The 19,236-nt window shown below is 44.5% G+C and overlaps 1 protein-coding gene and 1 non-coding gene across 2 annotated transcripts in view; one reads left to right on the forward strand and one right to left on the reverse strand.

The window, feature by feature from the left end:
- Positions 1-19,236, forward strand: part of LOC126481985 (hemicentin-2) — a 1,625,790-nt gene that overhangs the window by 83,067 nt on the left and 1,523,487 nt on the right. The gene's annotated exons all lie outside the window — the stretch shown is intronic.
- On the reverse strand, positions 5,968-6,051 carry Trnap-agg (transfer RNA proline (anticodon AGG)). Its single transcript has one exon. It is a non-coding gene; the product is annotated as a tRNA-Pro (tRNA).

Genomic DNA, 19,236 nt, shown 5'->3' on the forward strand with positions numbered 1-19,236 from the left:
CCGGTCACTTGACCATCTTCTTCTTCTGTGCGAATGCACAAACAGTGCCCGAACTCTTACAGGAATCGGCAACGCGCCGCGAGTAATGAGTATAATGGGCGGGGGCACTGCGAATGTAGTGCGGAACAATACGTTGAGAATGTGGGTTTCGCGGGAGTCGTGCCAGAGATAAATCCCTGCAGTCGCGCTATCCTGTGTGTCCTCGGTGGCTCCGATGGATAGAGCGTCTGCCACGTAAGCAGGAGATCCCGGGTTCGAGTGCCGGTCGGGGCACACATTTTCATCTGCCCCGCCGGCACGGTCGCTTAGCGTCTTCGGTCAGAGATCTGGTTGGCCTTTGTAAAAAAAATAAACTGAGTGGAAGGATCAACAAAACGAACTTGAATGGATGTCATGTGACGTCCGCAACGACCAAACACAACGATCAACAACGAACAAAATGCAAAAAAGGATAAAGCGTCTGCCTTGTAACATTCTCTTAATCACATTCATCAGGAGTAAAGGAAACTAACCCACTTTTTCGGAAGCTTCTACGCTTGTTGCTCACAACTAGCGAAGTACTACCTTCTTCTTGGCTGACAGGTGTCGTAGACAATATGCTATGTCAACTTGACGATCTACGTCAGCCTGACGAAGTGGTCCATCAGTTTCTTAACACCTTCTGCAGCAACAGTGGCGGCAGCCACTGCATCAGAGAGTACGTGCATTAGGCGTAACGTGTCGGGGCAGCAGCGCTGGCAGTATTCGAGTGGGTAAGAAGTGTCCGTGCGCACTTACAAGTGGAGCTGGGGATTGTCAGTGTGATTTATGGCCCCGCGCCGGTGCCCACGAACGCCAGCAGCTGGATGCGCCCGTCCGACGACCCCAGATAGCGCACAGCAAAACCTCTCGCTGCGCGAGGGACGCACAGTGCGTAACCGGAGACGCACTAGCAGGCCGTTTGAAGACGCCGCGGGCCCTACATCACGGATGTGACACACACACACGTGCAGCCGCACCGCGACGCGACACGCTGCTGAGTGCGTCCCTCGTGGGGACCGGGACGGGGACCCGTCATGCGTGAAACGTGGTTGCGCCCTCGTGGCTCGCATTCATTTTCGTCAGTTGTTAGGTTTATACTGAATGATCCTCGAACGCATGTGCTCATTATTTCGTGTAAGCTGTTCAAGCACAGGTATCGCGAATTAATCCTACGAATAAAAAAAACTGTTAGTGTTTTTTGTGTGTCTGGATACGCGGACAGTAGCAACGAGTTTTCTGTTGTTATTCAGGGATAGTTTTCCTCATTATGCACACAAAAAAGACACACCGTGAAGGAATTAGGCAAAGTGGTCACAAAGCGATATTCATACAGTTATTGACTTTGGCAGCCGATGGATGCAAGCGTGACATTGAAGCGCATTTTCACCCCGCTGCTGTGGAGGATGGTAAACAGGGGACATGTCAGTACCAGGGCATAAAATCTTTGCGAATTTAATTCCGTGTACTCAGATAGGTGTCTGAACAGTAAACGGATAGCCGGCCGGGATGGCCAAGCGGCTCTAGGCGCTACAGTCTGGAACCAGTTTCAAATCCTGCCTCGGGCATGGATGTGTGTGATGTCCTTAGGTTAGTTAGGTTTAAGTAATCCTAAGTTCTAGGGGACTGATGACCTCACAAGTTAAGTCCCATAGTGCTCAGAGCCATTTGAACCATTTTGGACCAATAAACGGATATGTCAGCATTTGAAAGAGGACGTGTAGCTGAGCTCGAGGAATCGAGTTGGAGCAAACGGCGAATCGCTCGGTATTTCAATAGGAGCGATGCCGCTATTCGACGATGCTGGCAGGAATGAGTGAAATGTGACTGAAGAGAGTGTGAGGAAGAAAGTGGTCGACCTAGACGGACGAAAGAACATGAGGAACATGCAATCGTCAGAGAGGCACTCAGAGTCACGGATTCACCATTACCATCAATGCGAGGTGCAGCTGGTGCTCCACTGACTACAAGGAGCATTAATAGGCGTCTAAAGGAAGGGAGGCTTAGCTCACGGCTCCATTTGCGTCGACTACCACTGAATTCTGCACGCCAACAAACCCATTTCCGGTGATGTCGGGGACATTCAACCTGGAATCCTATTGACTGGAGTTGAATTGTCTTCAGTGATGAGTTACGCTTCGAACTGAATCCAAATCAACAGCGAAGACGTGTCTCGAGACGATCCGAACAGGCGCAGCATACCAACCTGACCGTCGCCCCCCATGAGACACGAAAAACAGAATTAATGGTCTGGGGTGCCACTTCATTTCATAGCAGCAACCCTCTGATTGTTCTCCACGACACCCTTAGAGCACAGCGGAGCGTCGACGACATTCCAAGCCCCATTCTGTTACCCTTCAAGGCAACTTGTAAGAGAAAACTACGCTGCACTCTATCGAAGGCCCGATCTAAATCGATGATGTCGATCGCTGCTCCCAGGTGGCATGCTGAGGGAATCGTTAAAAAGTCCCTGCCTGTGGCTACGGGATCAGCAGGCATCACTTACGTTGCATAACTATAGAAACCTGGGACAGTATTCGTTGGCACTTCTTGAACGAATGCAAAATCGACTGCCGTGGCTCGTTTTGTTTCTCCCAGGATTTAAATCTTGGCAGCGGAGCTAACCATGTTAATATTCATCACGGCCAAGTGGTAAGCCTGGGCCGGCCGAGGTGGCCGAGCGGTTCTAGGCGCTACAGTTAGGAACCGCGCGGCCGCTACTGTCGCAGGTTCGAACCCTGCGTCGGGCATGGAGGTGTGAGATGTCCTTAGGTTAGTTAGGTTTAAGTAGTTCAAAGTTCTAGGGGACTGATGACCTCAGCAGTTAAGTCACATAGTGCTCAGAGCCATTCGAACCACTTTGGTAAGCCTGGCATTTCAATGGTTGGGCAGAGTTATCCATTGTGATGGTGTAGAGAGGCGGATATCGCGAGTGATGTCACACCCCATTGGGCTTACATTTCAGCAAGATAATGCCCGCCCACAAAGGGCGAGAGTTTCCTATGCTCCTCTTTATACTTGCCGACCTATACCTTGACCAGGAGGGTCGCGGATCTCTCCCCAGCTGAGAACGTTTGGAGCAAAATGTGCATGGCCCGCTAACCTGCTGAGGATTTCAACGATCTAACACGAAAATTGGACAGAATTTGGCACGATATTCCCTTGGAGGACGTAGAATAACTCAATCAACCAATGTCAAACCGATTAACTGCTTGCATAATGGCCAGAGGTGGATCCATGTGTTACTGACTTGCCGAATTGTGAAGCTGTTAAAAAGAAAAAAGAAATTTCTGAAAATGTGATGATTTGTTTGTTTGCACATGTATGTCACATCTACCGATTTTCGGGCTATTTGGATAATTCCTGCTTTGTACTTCCGTTTCTGTTTTGTCTTAGAGTGTATTTCTCTGAATTACCGACAATTTTGATAAATGGTTATTGTGTAGGGGTGATAATTCAAGCATGCACGTTATAGAAATAATGTGTTTGTAGCCGGGATCAGAAGGGTTAAGAAATTCTACGTAAATTTGAGGTAACCAAGTATTAAGAAGAAGTGAAGGCTCCTAGAGGGTATAGCGCTAAATAAGACGACAACTTTAGAAAGCGAGAATTAACCATAAATCATTGCCATCGCCCTGTGCTTGATCAGTAAAATACATTGTCACATCACTGTCACTTACCGCTATGCGATATTCATTCAACTTTGCCACCATTTCGTGGTCAATTTCCTAGGAGAAAAGTTGGGACGATAATCTCCGGCTGTGGTGTCTGTATTCTCAGTTTCGGCAGCAGGCAATCAGCGAATCTCATTCGGAAGAGCGAAGATCCCCTGGGAGCCGGGCACTTTTCGTGGAAGTAAGGCTGTAGCCTGCTTTGTGATTTTTTTGGCGGCGACTGCGCTTCTCCGAGCCCCGAGTGGAAGGCACCGTGCCACCACTGCCATTCCCAGACAATAACTGAGGACGTTATCGTTGCCTATTCCGTTCGAACATCAAAGCACGAGCCACCAACAGGCCTCCCGACCAGCATAGGAACGATCCGTTGCTGTCGCTCCGAAATTTGGTGTACCAAATAGCGATTGGCATGAAAATGCCAACTAATCGATGGAACACAGCTCCATTCAGTACGGTAGGCTTCGTACACTAAAAGTGGAAATATTCCACAGTTTCACCCCGTGTTTTCATGAAATAGCAGTAAAAAAATTTGTGACCGACCGCATCCAAGTAGTCAGAAGAATGACTAAATTATGGCTAAAAAACAGAATAGGTCACTCATCTCCCAGCCGCAGTTTTCTCCTCATTGGCGCATGGTTTTCTGATTTTGATTTTAGGGAAATACAAGTGCTGCAATTGCAGTAGCGCAGTTCATATTCCGAGCAGCTCGCAACTTGCTTACTCTTCCAGACAACTTGTGCTGATTAATTTGGCTGTAATTTCTGGAATCTTGTTGTATCTTTAACTCTGATTTACCGAGCTAACCGGATAAACAGACCTCGTAGTACTTTCTCCATATATTCGTCCACACTTTGTGATAAATCCGCAGTATTAGCGTCATTTTGTTTGGAGAACTTCGTTCTCTGTTAATTTTTTATTGTGATTTATGTCAGTCATTGGAGCTATGAAATATCTGTACATCTCAGTTTTGATTTAGATTCCAAGAACCTCTACATTGTCCTACAAGTGTTCCATGGTTAGGTGACATAGGCTACTAATACCCATAACCTTGTGTTTATGGTGATGGCGTTATCTTTGTGCACAATGGCCAAACTCAACGATAAATTACTAAACGAAAAGCGAAATCGGAAGCAGTTTACTTGGAATCTCACAAGCATTTTTATCGGCATATACGATAAAAGGAAAGCGATATTGCCGCAAATTATACTCAACTGTACAACTTGTGATCTAAATGAGTCATTAACGGTCACAGTTGTTCTGTCCGCAGCTCGTGGTCGTGCGGTGGCGTTCTCGCTTCCCACGCCCGGGTTCCCGGGTTCGATTCCCGGCGGGGTTAGGGATTTTCTCTGCCTCGTGATGGCTGGGTGTTGTGTGATGTCCTTAGGTTAGTTAGGTTTAAGTAGTTCTAAGTTCTAGGGGACTGATGACCATAGATGTTAAGTCCCATAGTGCTCAGAGCCAGCCACTTAACATCTGAGGTCATCAGTCCCCTAGAACTTAGAACTACTTAAACCTAACTAACCTAAGGACATCACACACATCCATGCCCGAGGCAGGATTTGAACCTGCGACCGTAGCAGCGGCGCGGTTTCGGACTGAAGCGCCTAGAACCGCTCGGCCACAGTGGCCGGCTGAAAGGTGGAACTGTCAGGACGGAAGGCAGATACATGGAAAAGCATACAAACAGTTCTTTATTGTTAAATACAGACAGTAACTACTAGAAAGCAAAGAAAAGTTTTCGAGGTAAATATACAGTAAGTTCATGTGTCTCATGTACAAACATCGTCTTGAAGTTTTAAGCATATGAATCACCTATCGAAATACAAGGAAAACTGATTGCTACGGACGTTATTTGGTAGTCGGTTTGTAAGTTAGTGTGGCTATAGTCGATTAGTAGGTTGTAGGTTACAGTGGGTGAAATTTGATCAGACGGTGCTCGAAACTAGGAGCAATAGACGAATGAGGTGTTAATTTATAGATGCCTTTTCTTAATATATATATTTTTGTTTTGCAATCGTGGACTGCGGAATAGTTCTACAACTTTTCCCATTTGCAACTAATAATAGTGCAATATATGTAAATGAAAAAAAAACTGTCATTGTGAATAAGCCAACTAGTGAAAGAAGTTACCTCGTGTTTTCTACCTCCAATGAAAACATTGTTCAAATGGTTCAAATGGCTCTGAGCACTATGGGACTTAACAGCTGTGGTCATCAGTCCCCTAGAACTTAGCACTACTTAAACCTAACTAACCTAAGGACGTCACACACATCCATGCCCGAGGCAGGATTCGAACCTGCGACCGTACCGGTCGCGCGGTTCCTGGCTGTAGCGCCTTGAACCGCTCGGCCACTCCGGCCGGCTGAAGACATGACTGTTAAAATGTACCCAGTGTGAATGGTCATATCCAGGTGCAAATAGTGTAATCTACTTTACCCGAGTGGTGGAACCATCTCGTCCCCCAAGCGAAGGAGTCTGTAGGACACATACGTTGCACGTGGAGATTCCTCTAATAGGCAACTGCGAGGACTAACGTCTATCGGCGATAGTACAGTCTATGGATAGATGGGCGTCATTCGCCGAGATAACCGGCACATTCGTATGGTTCAACGGGTAATTAACGAATTCCAGTTTGCATGTCCAGTTTTTCATATGTCTCTTCATTCAGTTCTCTGCGCTGTTCTTCTCACTGCGGCGCGCACTAAATGCAAATCTGCAACGTATTTCGTCAGCTTGCCGTAAACTGCAGACAATGGCGTTATACCGTGTGAACATTCCACTGATCATTACGTAATGATTTGCACTTGAGAGGCAGCTATTTCGATTTGGCAGGCAGTTGTTTCTTACGACAACCAAATAGATTCACAAACACGTTCATCACATACGTTAGATGTGAAAGGGCTCGTGGCACCTAAAATACCCATCCTCGACATCGACTTCTATCTCAGCATATCACATGGTGCTCCACAATACCTTCAGTTTTACCCTCAGCTTTGGGAAATTCTGAATAATGCCTAATTAAAGCTAAAAACGATGTTTAGATTAACAAAATACATTCACAGATGGGATAACATACAATCAAATACGAATACATGTTCTATGTTTGGAAGTTTATAAAAGAAAATCAGTAGAATGAAAATTAAAGCATCACAAAAAGCACAGACAATAAATTATACAAAGAATGCTAGTAGAATCAATCTGTACTAACTACAAAATACCAAAGCTCCGTCACTGACACAAGAAACAGGAAAAAGTCAAAGGAAAAAGGGGCGGTGAGAGGGGCGAGGAGCAAGGAAGACAATAAGGAACATGTCAAAGGGTTTACTTAGACTGCACCTAATGCATCGGATGACAAATGAAGTCGAGCGACCGTTACTGCATTACTGCAATAAAGAAGCCTTTTAACGTTTCGAGTAACGAAATGTAGGTAAATGTCAGTCATCGACGCCTTGCACGTTTCTCGATACATGTGGTACATGTGGCCCTGCGGCTATATGGCATGTCAACTTGGGGACTTGCGGCATGTTGACTCTAAGGCCCGTAACCTCCTTAACATACCGGTTACTGTTCAAACTGTCTTCGACTCTTGAGAGTTGTATACGGTGCCATAACAAAATACCGGTATTTCACAATATCCGTCGCAGGAGTGTGGCGGATGGTGCGGCGGACAAAAGACTGTCGTTATTTCTCTCCATGGGCAGGACTTTCTCATGCAGTATGCTGGGCGTTCGGCAATGCCCGTTACAAAATTATAGGACTTCTAGAAGAGACTGAGTACATAATGTTTTGAACAGGCTCTGAGCACTATGGGACTTAACATCTGAGGTCATCAGTCCCCTAGAACTTAGAACCACTTAAATCTAACTAACCTAAGGATATCACACACATCCATGCCCGAGGCAGGATTCGAACCTGGGACCGTAGCGGTCGCTCGGTTCCAGACTGAAGCGTCTAGAACCGCTCGGCCACATCGGCCTGCATGTTTTGAATAGTACCCCATATTCGGAAATGTGCCGTTTCCATGCTAAAGCAGTTTGAAATTGTATTTGCTAGATTGGTATGCAGCAGGGTATTAATGATCGGGGTGGTTATGTCAGATCGGCTCATGTCATTTGATGTATATTCTAGCTACCAAACTTGTTTCGGGCCTCATTCACGTGTCTGTGAGTGTTACAGCAACGCTGCTGAGTATACTTTTCAGAATATACCGACGTGGTCCTTCTGAATGAGGAGTTGCTCGTCCCCTTTATCAAGATCGTTGTCCACAACGTCTAAATGCTTCGCATACCCTCTTCGCCACAATTACGCAACGGCTTCAAGAACGGCTACCATCCTCGTCAGCAGGCGTGACTGTGGCGCTCAAAGGAGTAGTCGCACACCGAAGTGGAAGAGTCCATACTGCATCGTGTTGGAGGGAACCCGTCAACGAGCACGCGAGCACATTCTTTGGCTATTAATGGGTGGAACTGTGAAACAAGTGATGTACTGGGTCACAGCTAATGAATTACTTGTCAGAGTGATCGCGTTAACAAAATGTTTTCAAATGGAGAAACCCCCAGATACCAAGCATTGAATAGTGGCTCCTATTTTGACTGGATCGAAGGTGGGAATCCTCCTACACGCCGGTCAGGGGGCCTGAATATGGCGTAATATAGCACCTAAACTGGTAGCACAATAAAATAACGGCTGAAAGGTGTTTGATTTGACATTCTGTAGTGAATAGCAGTGGTCCTGCAACCGTCTGTGAAAATATCGACATCTGTATTCAAACGGTTGTAGCACGAAAACCGTATGCTTCCAGACATGGTTTTAAATTGTAAATATTATCTACTCACTCCCCCCTACAAGTTCTAGAAGTTTCTAACGAGAATTTCCGAACACTCTTTATATAGTAACAAAATTAGAATAGTTCTTGTTTTTGAATAAGGCCTCTAGAAATTTTGTTATTAAATAGCCATTCCCAGTGTTGCTTGTTGAGATCAGGAGGACACTCGGGGTGGCCGAGCGGTTCTAGGCGCTACAGTCTGGGACAGTGCGACCGCTACGCTGGCAGGTTCGAATCCTGCCTCGGGCATGGATGTGTGTGATGTCCTTAGGTTGGTTAGGTTTAATTAGTTCCAAGTTCTAGGGTACTGATGACCTCAGAAGCTAAGTCACATAGTGCTCAGAGCCATTTGAACCAGCCGCATGGAATTTCCTTTGAATGCTTTACATCTTTTTCCGTTCATTCAAGATGGTAAGACTCTCACACAGACGAACTATGCTCATTGCAGTGCAAGGCTGCAGTTTCCGCCGAAGAATTGCACTTCCTTGGGATTATTTCAACTAATAAAGAATTTACTGTCGTGAATGATTTCAACAACTGATTTCTGTCACACATTCAAACGGCATCGAGTGTGTTCCAGTACACAGAAACACTAATATACACTTATTTACGTCCACAGTTAGCTAGCAGTATCAGCATCATGCACTTGCCATCTGTTTGCCTCTCTACATTTCAGAATAAGTTTCTTAGGACTTCACATCTAATCACGCACATCCAGGGAATGCACGATAGTTGAAAATAAATGAGGAAACCAGTATCTCTTATCATCGCAGGAGTCAGTACTAGTCAAAACTATCATCTTATCCCATCCGAACCCATTCCATCGTACAAACGTGTTGCTGTGTTCCAAGACGACACGGTCCTCTGTTCAAACAGCTCGCACCGTCTAGCACTAGTTTGGGAGCAAGAGGTTGAACTGTCGCATCTTCCCCGGATACCACAGTCACCTGATCTCAATACTATTAAGCATTTTTAGTCTACTTTGGGGGGCAAGCGTACGTGACCTCTGTTCATATTTTGTCCAACTCCTGCATCCAAAGCCTCAAAAGGACCGAGCACGAACGGCTAATGAGCGACTGATGGGGCGTGGAGTTTCAGTAGTTTGGCCTTCTCGCTCACCTTCGTCGACCTAAGTTTACGGGAGTATTGCTCCCATGCTTGTAGTGTCATCAGATAGCTGTCATAGCACACTATTGCCAATATGTCAAAAGCTATCTCCAGTACGAATATGGCACTTTTTTTGAGAAACTATGGAATTTTACTATAATAAGATTAAAAAATACTGAATTTAACTATCATTTTTGTAATAAAATAATACAGTGCAATGTAGACAGAATGTATTAGTAAAAGTGGCCAAAAACATGTTGGAAGTACAGGGCTATTACAAATGATTGAAGCAATCAGCACATTGTCGACGTTTGGCATTCACATCGGCCGCGTGTCTGAACTCCGTGCTCTAGAGCTCAAGTGACAACAACAGGCAGGACGGCCTGCGCACACCATTAATGGCTTCTAGAACACGCAAACCCAGTATTAAAACACAGTTCACTAAAATGCAGGAAGAGATGCTAAACGTTATAGTGTGACAACCGCTGTTGCTATTAAAACAATAGTTCATTAAACAATCTCCAATTATGTGAAATTTCACTTGATAAATTTAAAAAGAACAACTAGCTCAAGGTGATAATGTCCAGATAATCCGCACACAACCTTCGATATCAAAGCAACGTTCGGCGGTGAAAAATTGTTACTACACTACTGGCCATTAAAATTGCTACACCACGAAGATGACGTGCCACAGATGTGAAATTCAACGGACAGGAAGAAGATGCTGTGATATGCAAATGATTAGCTTTTCAGAGCATTCACGCAAGGTTGGTGCCGGTGGCGACACCTGCAATGTACCGATATGACGAAAGTTTCCAACCGATTTCCCATACACAAACAGCAGTTGACCGGCGTTGCATGGTGAAACGTTGCTGTGACGTCTCGTGTAAGGAGGACAAATGCGTATCATCACGTTTCCGACTTTGATAAAGGTCGGACTGTAGCCTATCGCGATTGCGGTTTATCGTATCGCGACAATGCTGCTCGCGTTGGTCGAGATACAATGACTCTTAGGAGAATATGGAATCGGTGGGTCCAGGAGGGTAATACGGAACGCCGTGCTGGATCCCAACTGCCTCGTATCACTAGCAGTCGAAATGACAGGCATCTTATCCGCATGGCTGTAACGGATCGTGCTGCCACGTCTCGATCCCTGAGTCAACAGATGGGGACGTTTGCAAGACAACAATCATCTGCACGAACAGTTCGACGACGTTTGCAGCAGCATGGACTAACAGCTCGGAGACCATGGCTGCAGTTAGTATTGACTCTGCATCACAGACAGGAGCGCCTGCGATGGTGTACTCAACGACGAGCCTGGGTGCACGAATGGCAAAACGTCGTTTTCCGGATGAATCCAGGTTCTGTTTACAGCATCATGATGGTCGCGTCCGTGTTTAGCGGCATCGCGGTAAACGCACATTGGAAGCGTGTATTCGTCATCGCCATACTGGAGTATCACCCGGCGTGGTGGTATGGGGTGCCATTGGTTACACGTCTCGGTCACCTCTTGTTCGCATTGACGGCACTTTAAACAGTGGACGTTACACTTCACATGTGTTAGGACCTCATTCGATCCCTGCGAAACCCAACATTTCAGCAGGATAATGCACGACCACATGTTGCAGGTCCTGTACGGTCCTTTCTGGATACAGAAAGTGTTCGAAACCAGCCCCGGCCAGCACATTCTCCAGATCTGTCACCAATTGAAAAGTCTGGTCAATGGTGGCCGAGCAACTGGCTCGTCACAATACGCCAGCCACTACTGTTAATGATTTGTGGTATCGTGTCGAAGCTGCATGGGCTGCTGACACGCCATCCAAGCTCTGTTTGACTCTATGCCCAGGCGTATCAAGGCCTTTATTACGACCAGAGGTGGTTGTTCTTGGTACTGATTTTTCAGTATCTATGCACCCAAATTGCGTGAAAATGTTATCACGTGTCAGTTATAGTATAATATATTTGTCCAATGAATACCCGTTTATCGTCTGCATTTCTTCTTGGTGTAGCAATTTTAATGGCCAATAGCGTATTATAGTCGCCAACAAGAAGTTTGCAATTCCAATTTAAATTAGCGGCTCATATTTTATACAGAGAATAAACTTTGATTCACAAAATTGACCACATAACATATTAACAATAATAATAATAAAAAAGGAATCGCCGAATATCGACCACCCTTGTAATTTAAGACAAATACAACGTAACCACGGGACAGCGCAGTTACATGGACTTGGAATGCGAAGTATCCCGGACCCACGTCCAAGTGGCTTAAGGAATGACTAGTGAAAATCAAAGCGGCTACGCGGAGCAATCACATCCAAAAGTTCCACCACAAAATGGGTCACCATTAGTCCAGGACCTCGCTTTAAACATGCACGCCAGGGTAAATTCCCGCTCTCTCCTCAAGATTTCAAATAGACACGACTCCTAAACAGAGCCTATGTTGACCGGTGACTGCTTCCTCACTCCAGTTCCGCTCGTCGGCAGACGCAGGCGCCGGAATGTCAACACCGTGCGTCCTCGCCGTACACCAAGCGCCGAATAACTACTCGCGGTGCTCCGTGGGCTGTCTTCCCTCTGTCACTGCCGCCGACAGAGTCCCCGTCTCTGCCCCGACCGAGTCTCACCTCGTGAGTCCTAAATAGAGGGCGCCAGCCAACCTGGACGCTGCAAAGTGCGCAACTTCGACAGAGAAACTACCCCGCCAAGAGCATCGCAGGAACTCTCGGCTCAGTTTCCTTGGGCTGTCGCATTGGTAATACTTTTAATAGTTAATCTTACTTCATATTTACAATTATTACGCAATGAGGTGCCGATCTGCATGGCTCTTCTTATTCAAATGAATAAAATTTGAGGAATCTCAAAAATGCTGTCATTTCTTAATGCGAAATGTGAAGGAGCTACTTTCTTTGGAGCGTATCCTAAAAGATGTTCCCCATTCCCCAACACATTTTAATAATCTAGAACTTAAACTTTTATAGTTACTAACAAAAAATTGCTGCATATAATGAATTCTGTAATAGTTGGAGGTATATGACAGATCTGTCTGCAGTAGTTGACTGTAAATGTAGAAATACAACTCATTAATAATGAGTTATTTACATACATTCAGTGATGCATATATGGAACCTTACGAGTTAGTACGGGTAAAAACTGAAAAATTATTGTTTGCTGGAACATAATATTTCTTTTGAAACGTCTAACTGATATGTATTCTTGTCTTGAACAACCATAATTGCACATATTTTATTCAGCACGATTATATGAATAGTTCGTCACTCTCCTGGATAAATTCTTCTAGCTCAGACTCACAATCCACTGGATGACTCGGTAAAGATAAAGTTTGTTGATGATCGAAGAAAGAATGACTTTCTGATAATGTTTGATAACCAGATTATTCAAATCAAGGAATTTTTCTTTCTTCGAAGTAATTCCTTGACGTATTGGTGATGATGTAACAGTGGCCAGGTGTTGACCACGTTTCGATATGTTTTAGCCTCACCATTCTTATACTTCTCTTCACCCATCGCGACACAATTTCCTGATTTTATTTGCTTTGTTCCAGTAACCAGATTCGTTCAATATTTGAATGCTTGCTTCCAAGTCGACTACTTTTTTTCGCCTGCGAACTTCGTTCTCGTAATTTCATCTGCTGCGTTTCGGTGTTGACGATCTGGCATGGCGCAACATGATATTTTGTTGAACTCCGCTGTTTGGGTTTGTAATGCATGTCTCTTACATCCAGCATATATATTTCACTGTAATTGGAAGATTCTGCAGAGTTATGCCGGCATGAAGAAGGTGGAGAAAATCAAAGCACTTAGTATCTGAGACAAAAGAGATTTCTTTAGTGTAACACTTAACATCATCTGAACGTCATCTGCAGAATCCCTATTGGTATTGAAAGATAAATTACTACACTGGTTCCTTTAGTAAAGACAGTTTCAAGTAGATATGCGTAACTAATTGCTTCAGTTCTAAAACTGGTAGAACATACGTACGTTAATCTGTGAAGCTGTAAATGTCGTTTCTACCGTCGTTCTCTTTGCTGCATCTCTTGCACTTCCTGGTTATGCCTCTTTTCTTTCGTTTCTATATTGACGGGTGCTTTCCGCAGTTTGATGGAACTCATTACGTAGTTTTCTGCACACTCATCAACAGAGAGCCGGCCGAAGTGGCCGTGCGGTTAAAGGCGCTGCAGTCTCGAACCGCAAGACCGCTACGGCCGCAGGTTCGAATCCTGCCTCGGGCATGGATGTTTGTGATGTCCTTAGGTTAGTTAGGTTTAACTAGTTCTAAGTTCTAGGGGACTAATGACCTCAGCAGTTGAGTCGCATAGTGCTCAGAGCCAGCCATCAACAGAGAAATGAAGTCAGACGCCTTTGACAAAACACAGTCCGTACAGTTCCACACAGTAAATGGAATGACACCGTTAGTAAATATAGACTTCGATGAGAAATCGGTAGCTAAGGTAGAATATTCAAAATTTGTGGGTGCATGCATTGATGAGCGGTTGAACTGGAAAAAACACACTGAAGATCTGCTGAAACGTTTGAGTTCAGCTACTTATGCTGTTAGGGTCATTGCAAATTTCGGCGATGTGCATCTCAGTAAATTAGCTTACCACGCCTATTTTCATTGTCTGCTTTCGTATGGCATCATATTCTCGGGTAACTCATCATTGAGTAAAAGAGTGTTCATTGCACAAAAGCGTGTAATCATAATAATTGCTGGAGCTTATTCAAGATCATCCTGCAGACATTTATTTAAAGAGCTAGAGATCTTCACTGTAGCCTCGCAATATGCAGGATGTTACAAAAAGGTACGGCCAAACTTTCAGGAAACATTCCTAACACACAAATAAAGAAAAGATGTTATGTGGACATGTGTCCGCAAACGCTCAATTTCTATGTTAGAGCTCATTTCAGTTTCGTCAGTATGTACTGTACTTCCTCGATTCACCGCCAGTTGGCCCAATTCAATGTTATTTAATGTAATGTTGACTTCGATGCTTGTGTTGGCATGCGACTCATTGCTCTACAGTACTAGCATCAAGCACATCAGTACGTAGCATCAACAGGTTGGTGTTCATCACGAACGTGGTTTTGCAGTCAGTGCAATGTTTAAAAAAAGGAGTTGGCAGATTCCCATTTGATGTATCGATTAGCACGGGGCATTACCCGTGGCGCGGTACGTTTGTATCGAGACAGATTTCCTGAACGAAGCTGTCCCGACAGGAAGACATTCGAAGCAATTGATCGGCGTCTTAGGGAGCACGGAACATTCCAGCCTGTGACTCGCGACTGCGGAAGACCTAGAACGACGAGGACACCTGCAATGGACGAGGCAATTCTTCGTGCAGTTGACGATAACCCTAATGTCAGCGTCAGAGAAGTTGCTGCTGTACAAGGTAACTTTGACCACGTCACTGTATGGAGAGTGCTACGGGAGAACCAGTTGTTTCCGTACCATGTACAGCGTGTGCAGGCACTATCAGCAGCTGATTGGCCTCCACGGGTACAATTCTGCGAATGGTTCATCCAACAATGTGTCAATCCTCATTTCAGTGCAAATGTTCTCTTTACGGATGAGGTTTCATTCCAATGTGATCAATTGTAAATTTTCACAATCAACATGTATGGGCTGACGAGAATCCGCACGCAATTGTGCAATCACGTCATCAACACAGATTTTCTGTGACCGTTTGGGCAGGCATTGTTGGTGATGTCTTGATTGGGCCCCAAGTTCTTCCACCTACGCTCAATGGAGCACGTTATCTTGATTTCAATCGGGATACTCTACCTGTGCTGCAAGACCATGTGCCTTTACAAGTACGACACAAGATGTGGTTCATGCACGATGGAGCTCCTGCACATTTCAGTCGAACTGTTCTTACGCTTCTCAACAACAGATTCGGTGACCGATGGATTGGTAGAGGCGGACCAATTCCATGGCCTTCATGCTCTCCTGACCTCAACCCTCTTAACTTTCATTTATGGGGGCATTTGAAAGCTCTTGTCTACGCAATCCCGGTACCAAATGTAGAGACTCTTCGTGCTCGTATTGTGGACGGCTGTAATACAATACGCCATAGATAATGAGTTCTGCATCTCATTTACTGTTAGTGACATGATGCGTTTTATAGCACTATTGCCGCTGGACATGACGCTCTGCAACAGCTCCATTATTTCATCGCTTTTCATTTTGTGGATTAAATGTGATCAGCAGAACCACAGGGATTTGTTAACTCATTTCACGAGGGAAATGAACATAATGAGTTTCGCAAACGGATGACTTTAATTTAATCTTTAAAATTAAATATTTTCGGTAAAAATACTGTCAAGAAGCCGACAGTGGTGGATACTGTCACATTATTTATCTTATACACAGGGTGTCCCAGAGATAATGCTACAATCTTGGAGAGGTCGTAGAGAGAATCTTGAGAAACAAATCTAGTACAGGAATCTGTGTTCGATAACATCATCCAGCTGCGCACATAGACGGAACGTCTCGCAGTGTTATTTTTTATACTGTGATCGAGACTGATTTGCCACTATCGCTAGTGGAGAAGATGAAGCTGGCTGCAGCATAGAATGCTCTTGTCTGATATGAATTCAATGCTCTAATTGGCTCAGACACGGGTTTCATCCACAGTTCATTTTTCTCCTAGAACCCTCTAAAATCTCCATGGTTTTTCGATACTCAGGAGAAAAATAAACTGTAGGTAGGAACGTGTGACAGAAACCGTCATCCATCAACGCAAGGCAGCATCGCATTCATAGGAGACCTGTTTAAGAAGTAGGCAGCTCCATCTTCTCTATTGTTGATCGTGGTAATCAGTCATGATCACTGAAAAACAATCACCATTGCGAGACTGGTCACTACAGTCGTAACCGAAGGTATCAGGGCAGTTAGTGTCTACGTTTCGAATCGTAATTCATCTCATCGTTGGGTCAAAATGGGAACACGCAGGCAGGGGTTGTATGATTCGGAGCACCGTGTTGAACGATGTGTGCTAAATGGTGTGTTATGGAAGATTTGAGCCCTAATCAGCGCTGTGCTCTCTCGTCTGATTTGTAAGAGATCTCCGCCTGTTCTGGTCTACAGAGTGTGAAAGCGTCTTACCTCCACGTTCTGTGATGAGGCATGGACGTGGAACACCTTGTATACTACTCACAGTTTCACCGTCCTTCAACCATGTTAAATAGACGAACGTATCCGTTAGGAAATTGTGGCGAAATTTGACGTTAAAGGGCCATGGACGCAGACAGCCAACCCTAGTGCCCTAGCTAACAGCACGACATTGCCTGCAGCGCCTCTCCTGGACTCGTGACCATACCGCTTGGACCCTAGACGACCGGAACACCGTGGCCTGGTCAGATGAGTCTCGATTTCAGTTGGTAAGAGCTCATAGTAGGGTTCGAGTGTAGTGCGGTCCCCACGATGCTATGGACTCGACTCAAGTTGTCAACAAGGCACTGTGCAAAGTGGCGGTGGCTCCATATTGGTGCGGGCTTTCTTAACTTGGAATGAAATGGGTCCTGTGGTCCAACTGAGCGAACCAGGTTGGCCTAGATGCACTTTCCCAGGCGCCTATTCGTAACAATCTGCCCTTTGCAAAATTCGCTTATGTCACTAAATTTCCCAAATTGCGGACCGTAGCTAGAATGATTTCATATTCGTCTCTGCTTCCTTCATATATTTCCCTTACAACCTCACGTCCCCAAGTATCACCGTGCGGCAGTCAATCTCACGGTGGGTGGTAGTGATATTGTTTTGGCTCAACACTGTAGATCCTTCTGCATATAAATAAATGCTCAATCACTTCCTCCTTGTCAAGGACTATTGCTACAGGTTTCGAAGAAGCACAATCAAAGGCTTTCTAAAACAACAAAATCCCAGAGTGACACTCTACAATTATTGTTCTGTATCTTTTTTCATGAACATGTTGCTATTTCCATTTATAAAGCAGGCTTTTTTGCCTGATTACAATCCAATCTTTGTATTTGCCATAGAGTAGGTGACAATTTCAGTGAAAGTCTTGTAGATTACGTAGATATGGCCGACTGGACCACAATTTTTATCTCTGGTCCGTCCCTTTTCTTGCGAGTCAGAATAATCATATCATTCTTTACTGTACTGAAGAACTTTCGTATTCTGTTCCTCTGCAAGATTTCTGTGAACCATTAAGCAAGTTGCTTGTGTAGTGCACGTATTCCTGATTTTAATTGATACTCCATCACTGTGACATGTCGCCTTTCTCGATAACTGGCATACGTTTATATGTACCATCATTCATTAGACCCTACATCTGAAAAGCTACAGTTTTTAGTATTAACTAGCTGTATCTTCATTTCTGTAAACATTTATCAAGTTGTTGGAATGACTAGTCAATCTATGTCGTGAAACTGAATATATATTCCTTATTATATTGGCCAGCCGAAGTGGCCGTGCGGTTAAAGGCGCTGTAGTCTGGAACCGCAAGACCGCTACGGTCGCAGGTTCGAATCCTGCCTCGGGCATGGATGTTTGTGATGTCCTTAGGTTAGTTAGGTTTAACTAGTTCTAAGTTCTAGGGGACTAATGACCTCAGCAGTTGAGTCCCATAGGGCTCAGAGCCATTTGAACCATTTGAACCTTATTGTATTGGCATAGGCTTAGACTATTCCTTGTTTGTCATGCGATTTGTTGGGATCTTTTGAGAAGCAGAAAAAAGAATATTGTAAAATTAGTATCTAAACAAGTTTATTTGGATTCCGCTATTACGCCGTAGTTTTATGTGCATTTATTTGTAAACTAAAAGCTTTTGTCTGTTGCAATGTTGATGCTATTATCGCAGAAACGTTTCGACTTTCATATTAAAGGAAACTGTACTGGGCACTTTCCACTTCCCCACTACTTTCTGTACAAGTGGACAAATATTGGAAGACTCTCTTGCACTATAGTTGCGTACACTTTTATCCCATTCACGTCCGAAATGTCTCTTTGATTTTTGACCTTTTGTCTTTGCACGGGAACGTCTGTGGTTTGGAGTGCGTATCCGGTATTGTGTTGTATGACTGAACCTTCCATGACTCAATTTTTTTTTTCCACGGCTTAGAATTTTAACGTGAATAAGAATATTATATTTGCCTCAGTACAATGAATTGTTGTATTGCCGCCTTAAAGATAATTCAGAGAGTTATGCAGAATTCACAGCTTGCTACGTGTACCCACTGATTCCTTGGTCACCACGAAGATTTTGCCTCCATGATTACAGGGAATATTTCAGACAAACTCACGTTGTTCTTGTTCACAACCTGCGAGCTGACAATGCGGCCACAGTAATTGGACTCTGATACTGCGAACTGAAAAAAAGAAGAGAGCTGTTTCCTCTAGCTAATTTATGGAAACGAATTTGACAAGAAGGCAAGAAATTGTGTGAGATGCGAATTATTTTATTAGAAATCGAGTCTCCTTGGGCAAACTTGAAGGTAACATTCGATTCGTCATAGACTGCTTCATACGCCAGAAAGAGATATAGAGATGCTTGTCAAGCTCCAGTGACCGAAACTGTAAAAGAGTTGTGCACTGAGAACTTCCACTTGTAGTGTAACACAAAGCACCATT

This window comes from Schistocerca serialis, chromosome 5, assembly GCF_023864345.2.
Source record: "Schistocerca serialis cubense isolate TAMUIC-IGC-003099 chromosome 5, iqSchSeri2.2, whole genome shotgun sequence".
In the NCBI taxonomy this organism is placed as follows: domain Eukaryota; kingdom Metazoa; phylum Arthropoda; class Insecta; order Orthoptera; family Acrididae; genus Schistocerca; species Schistocerca serialis.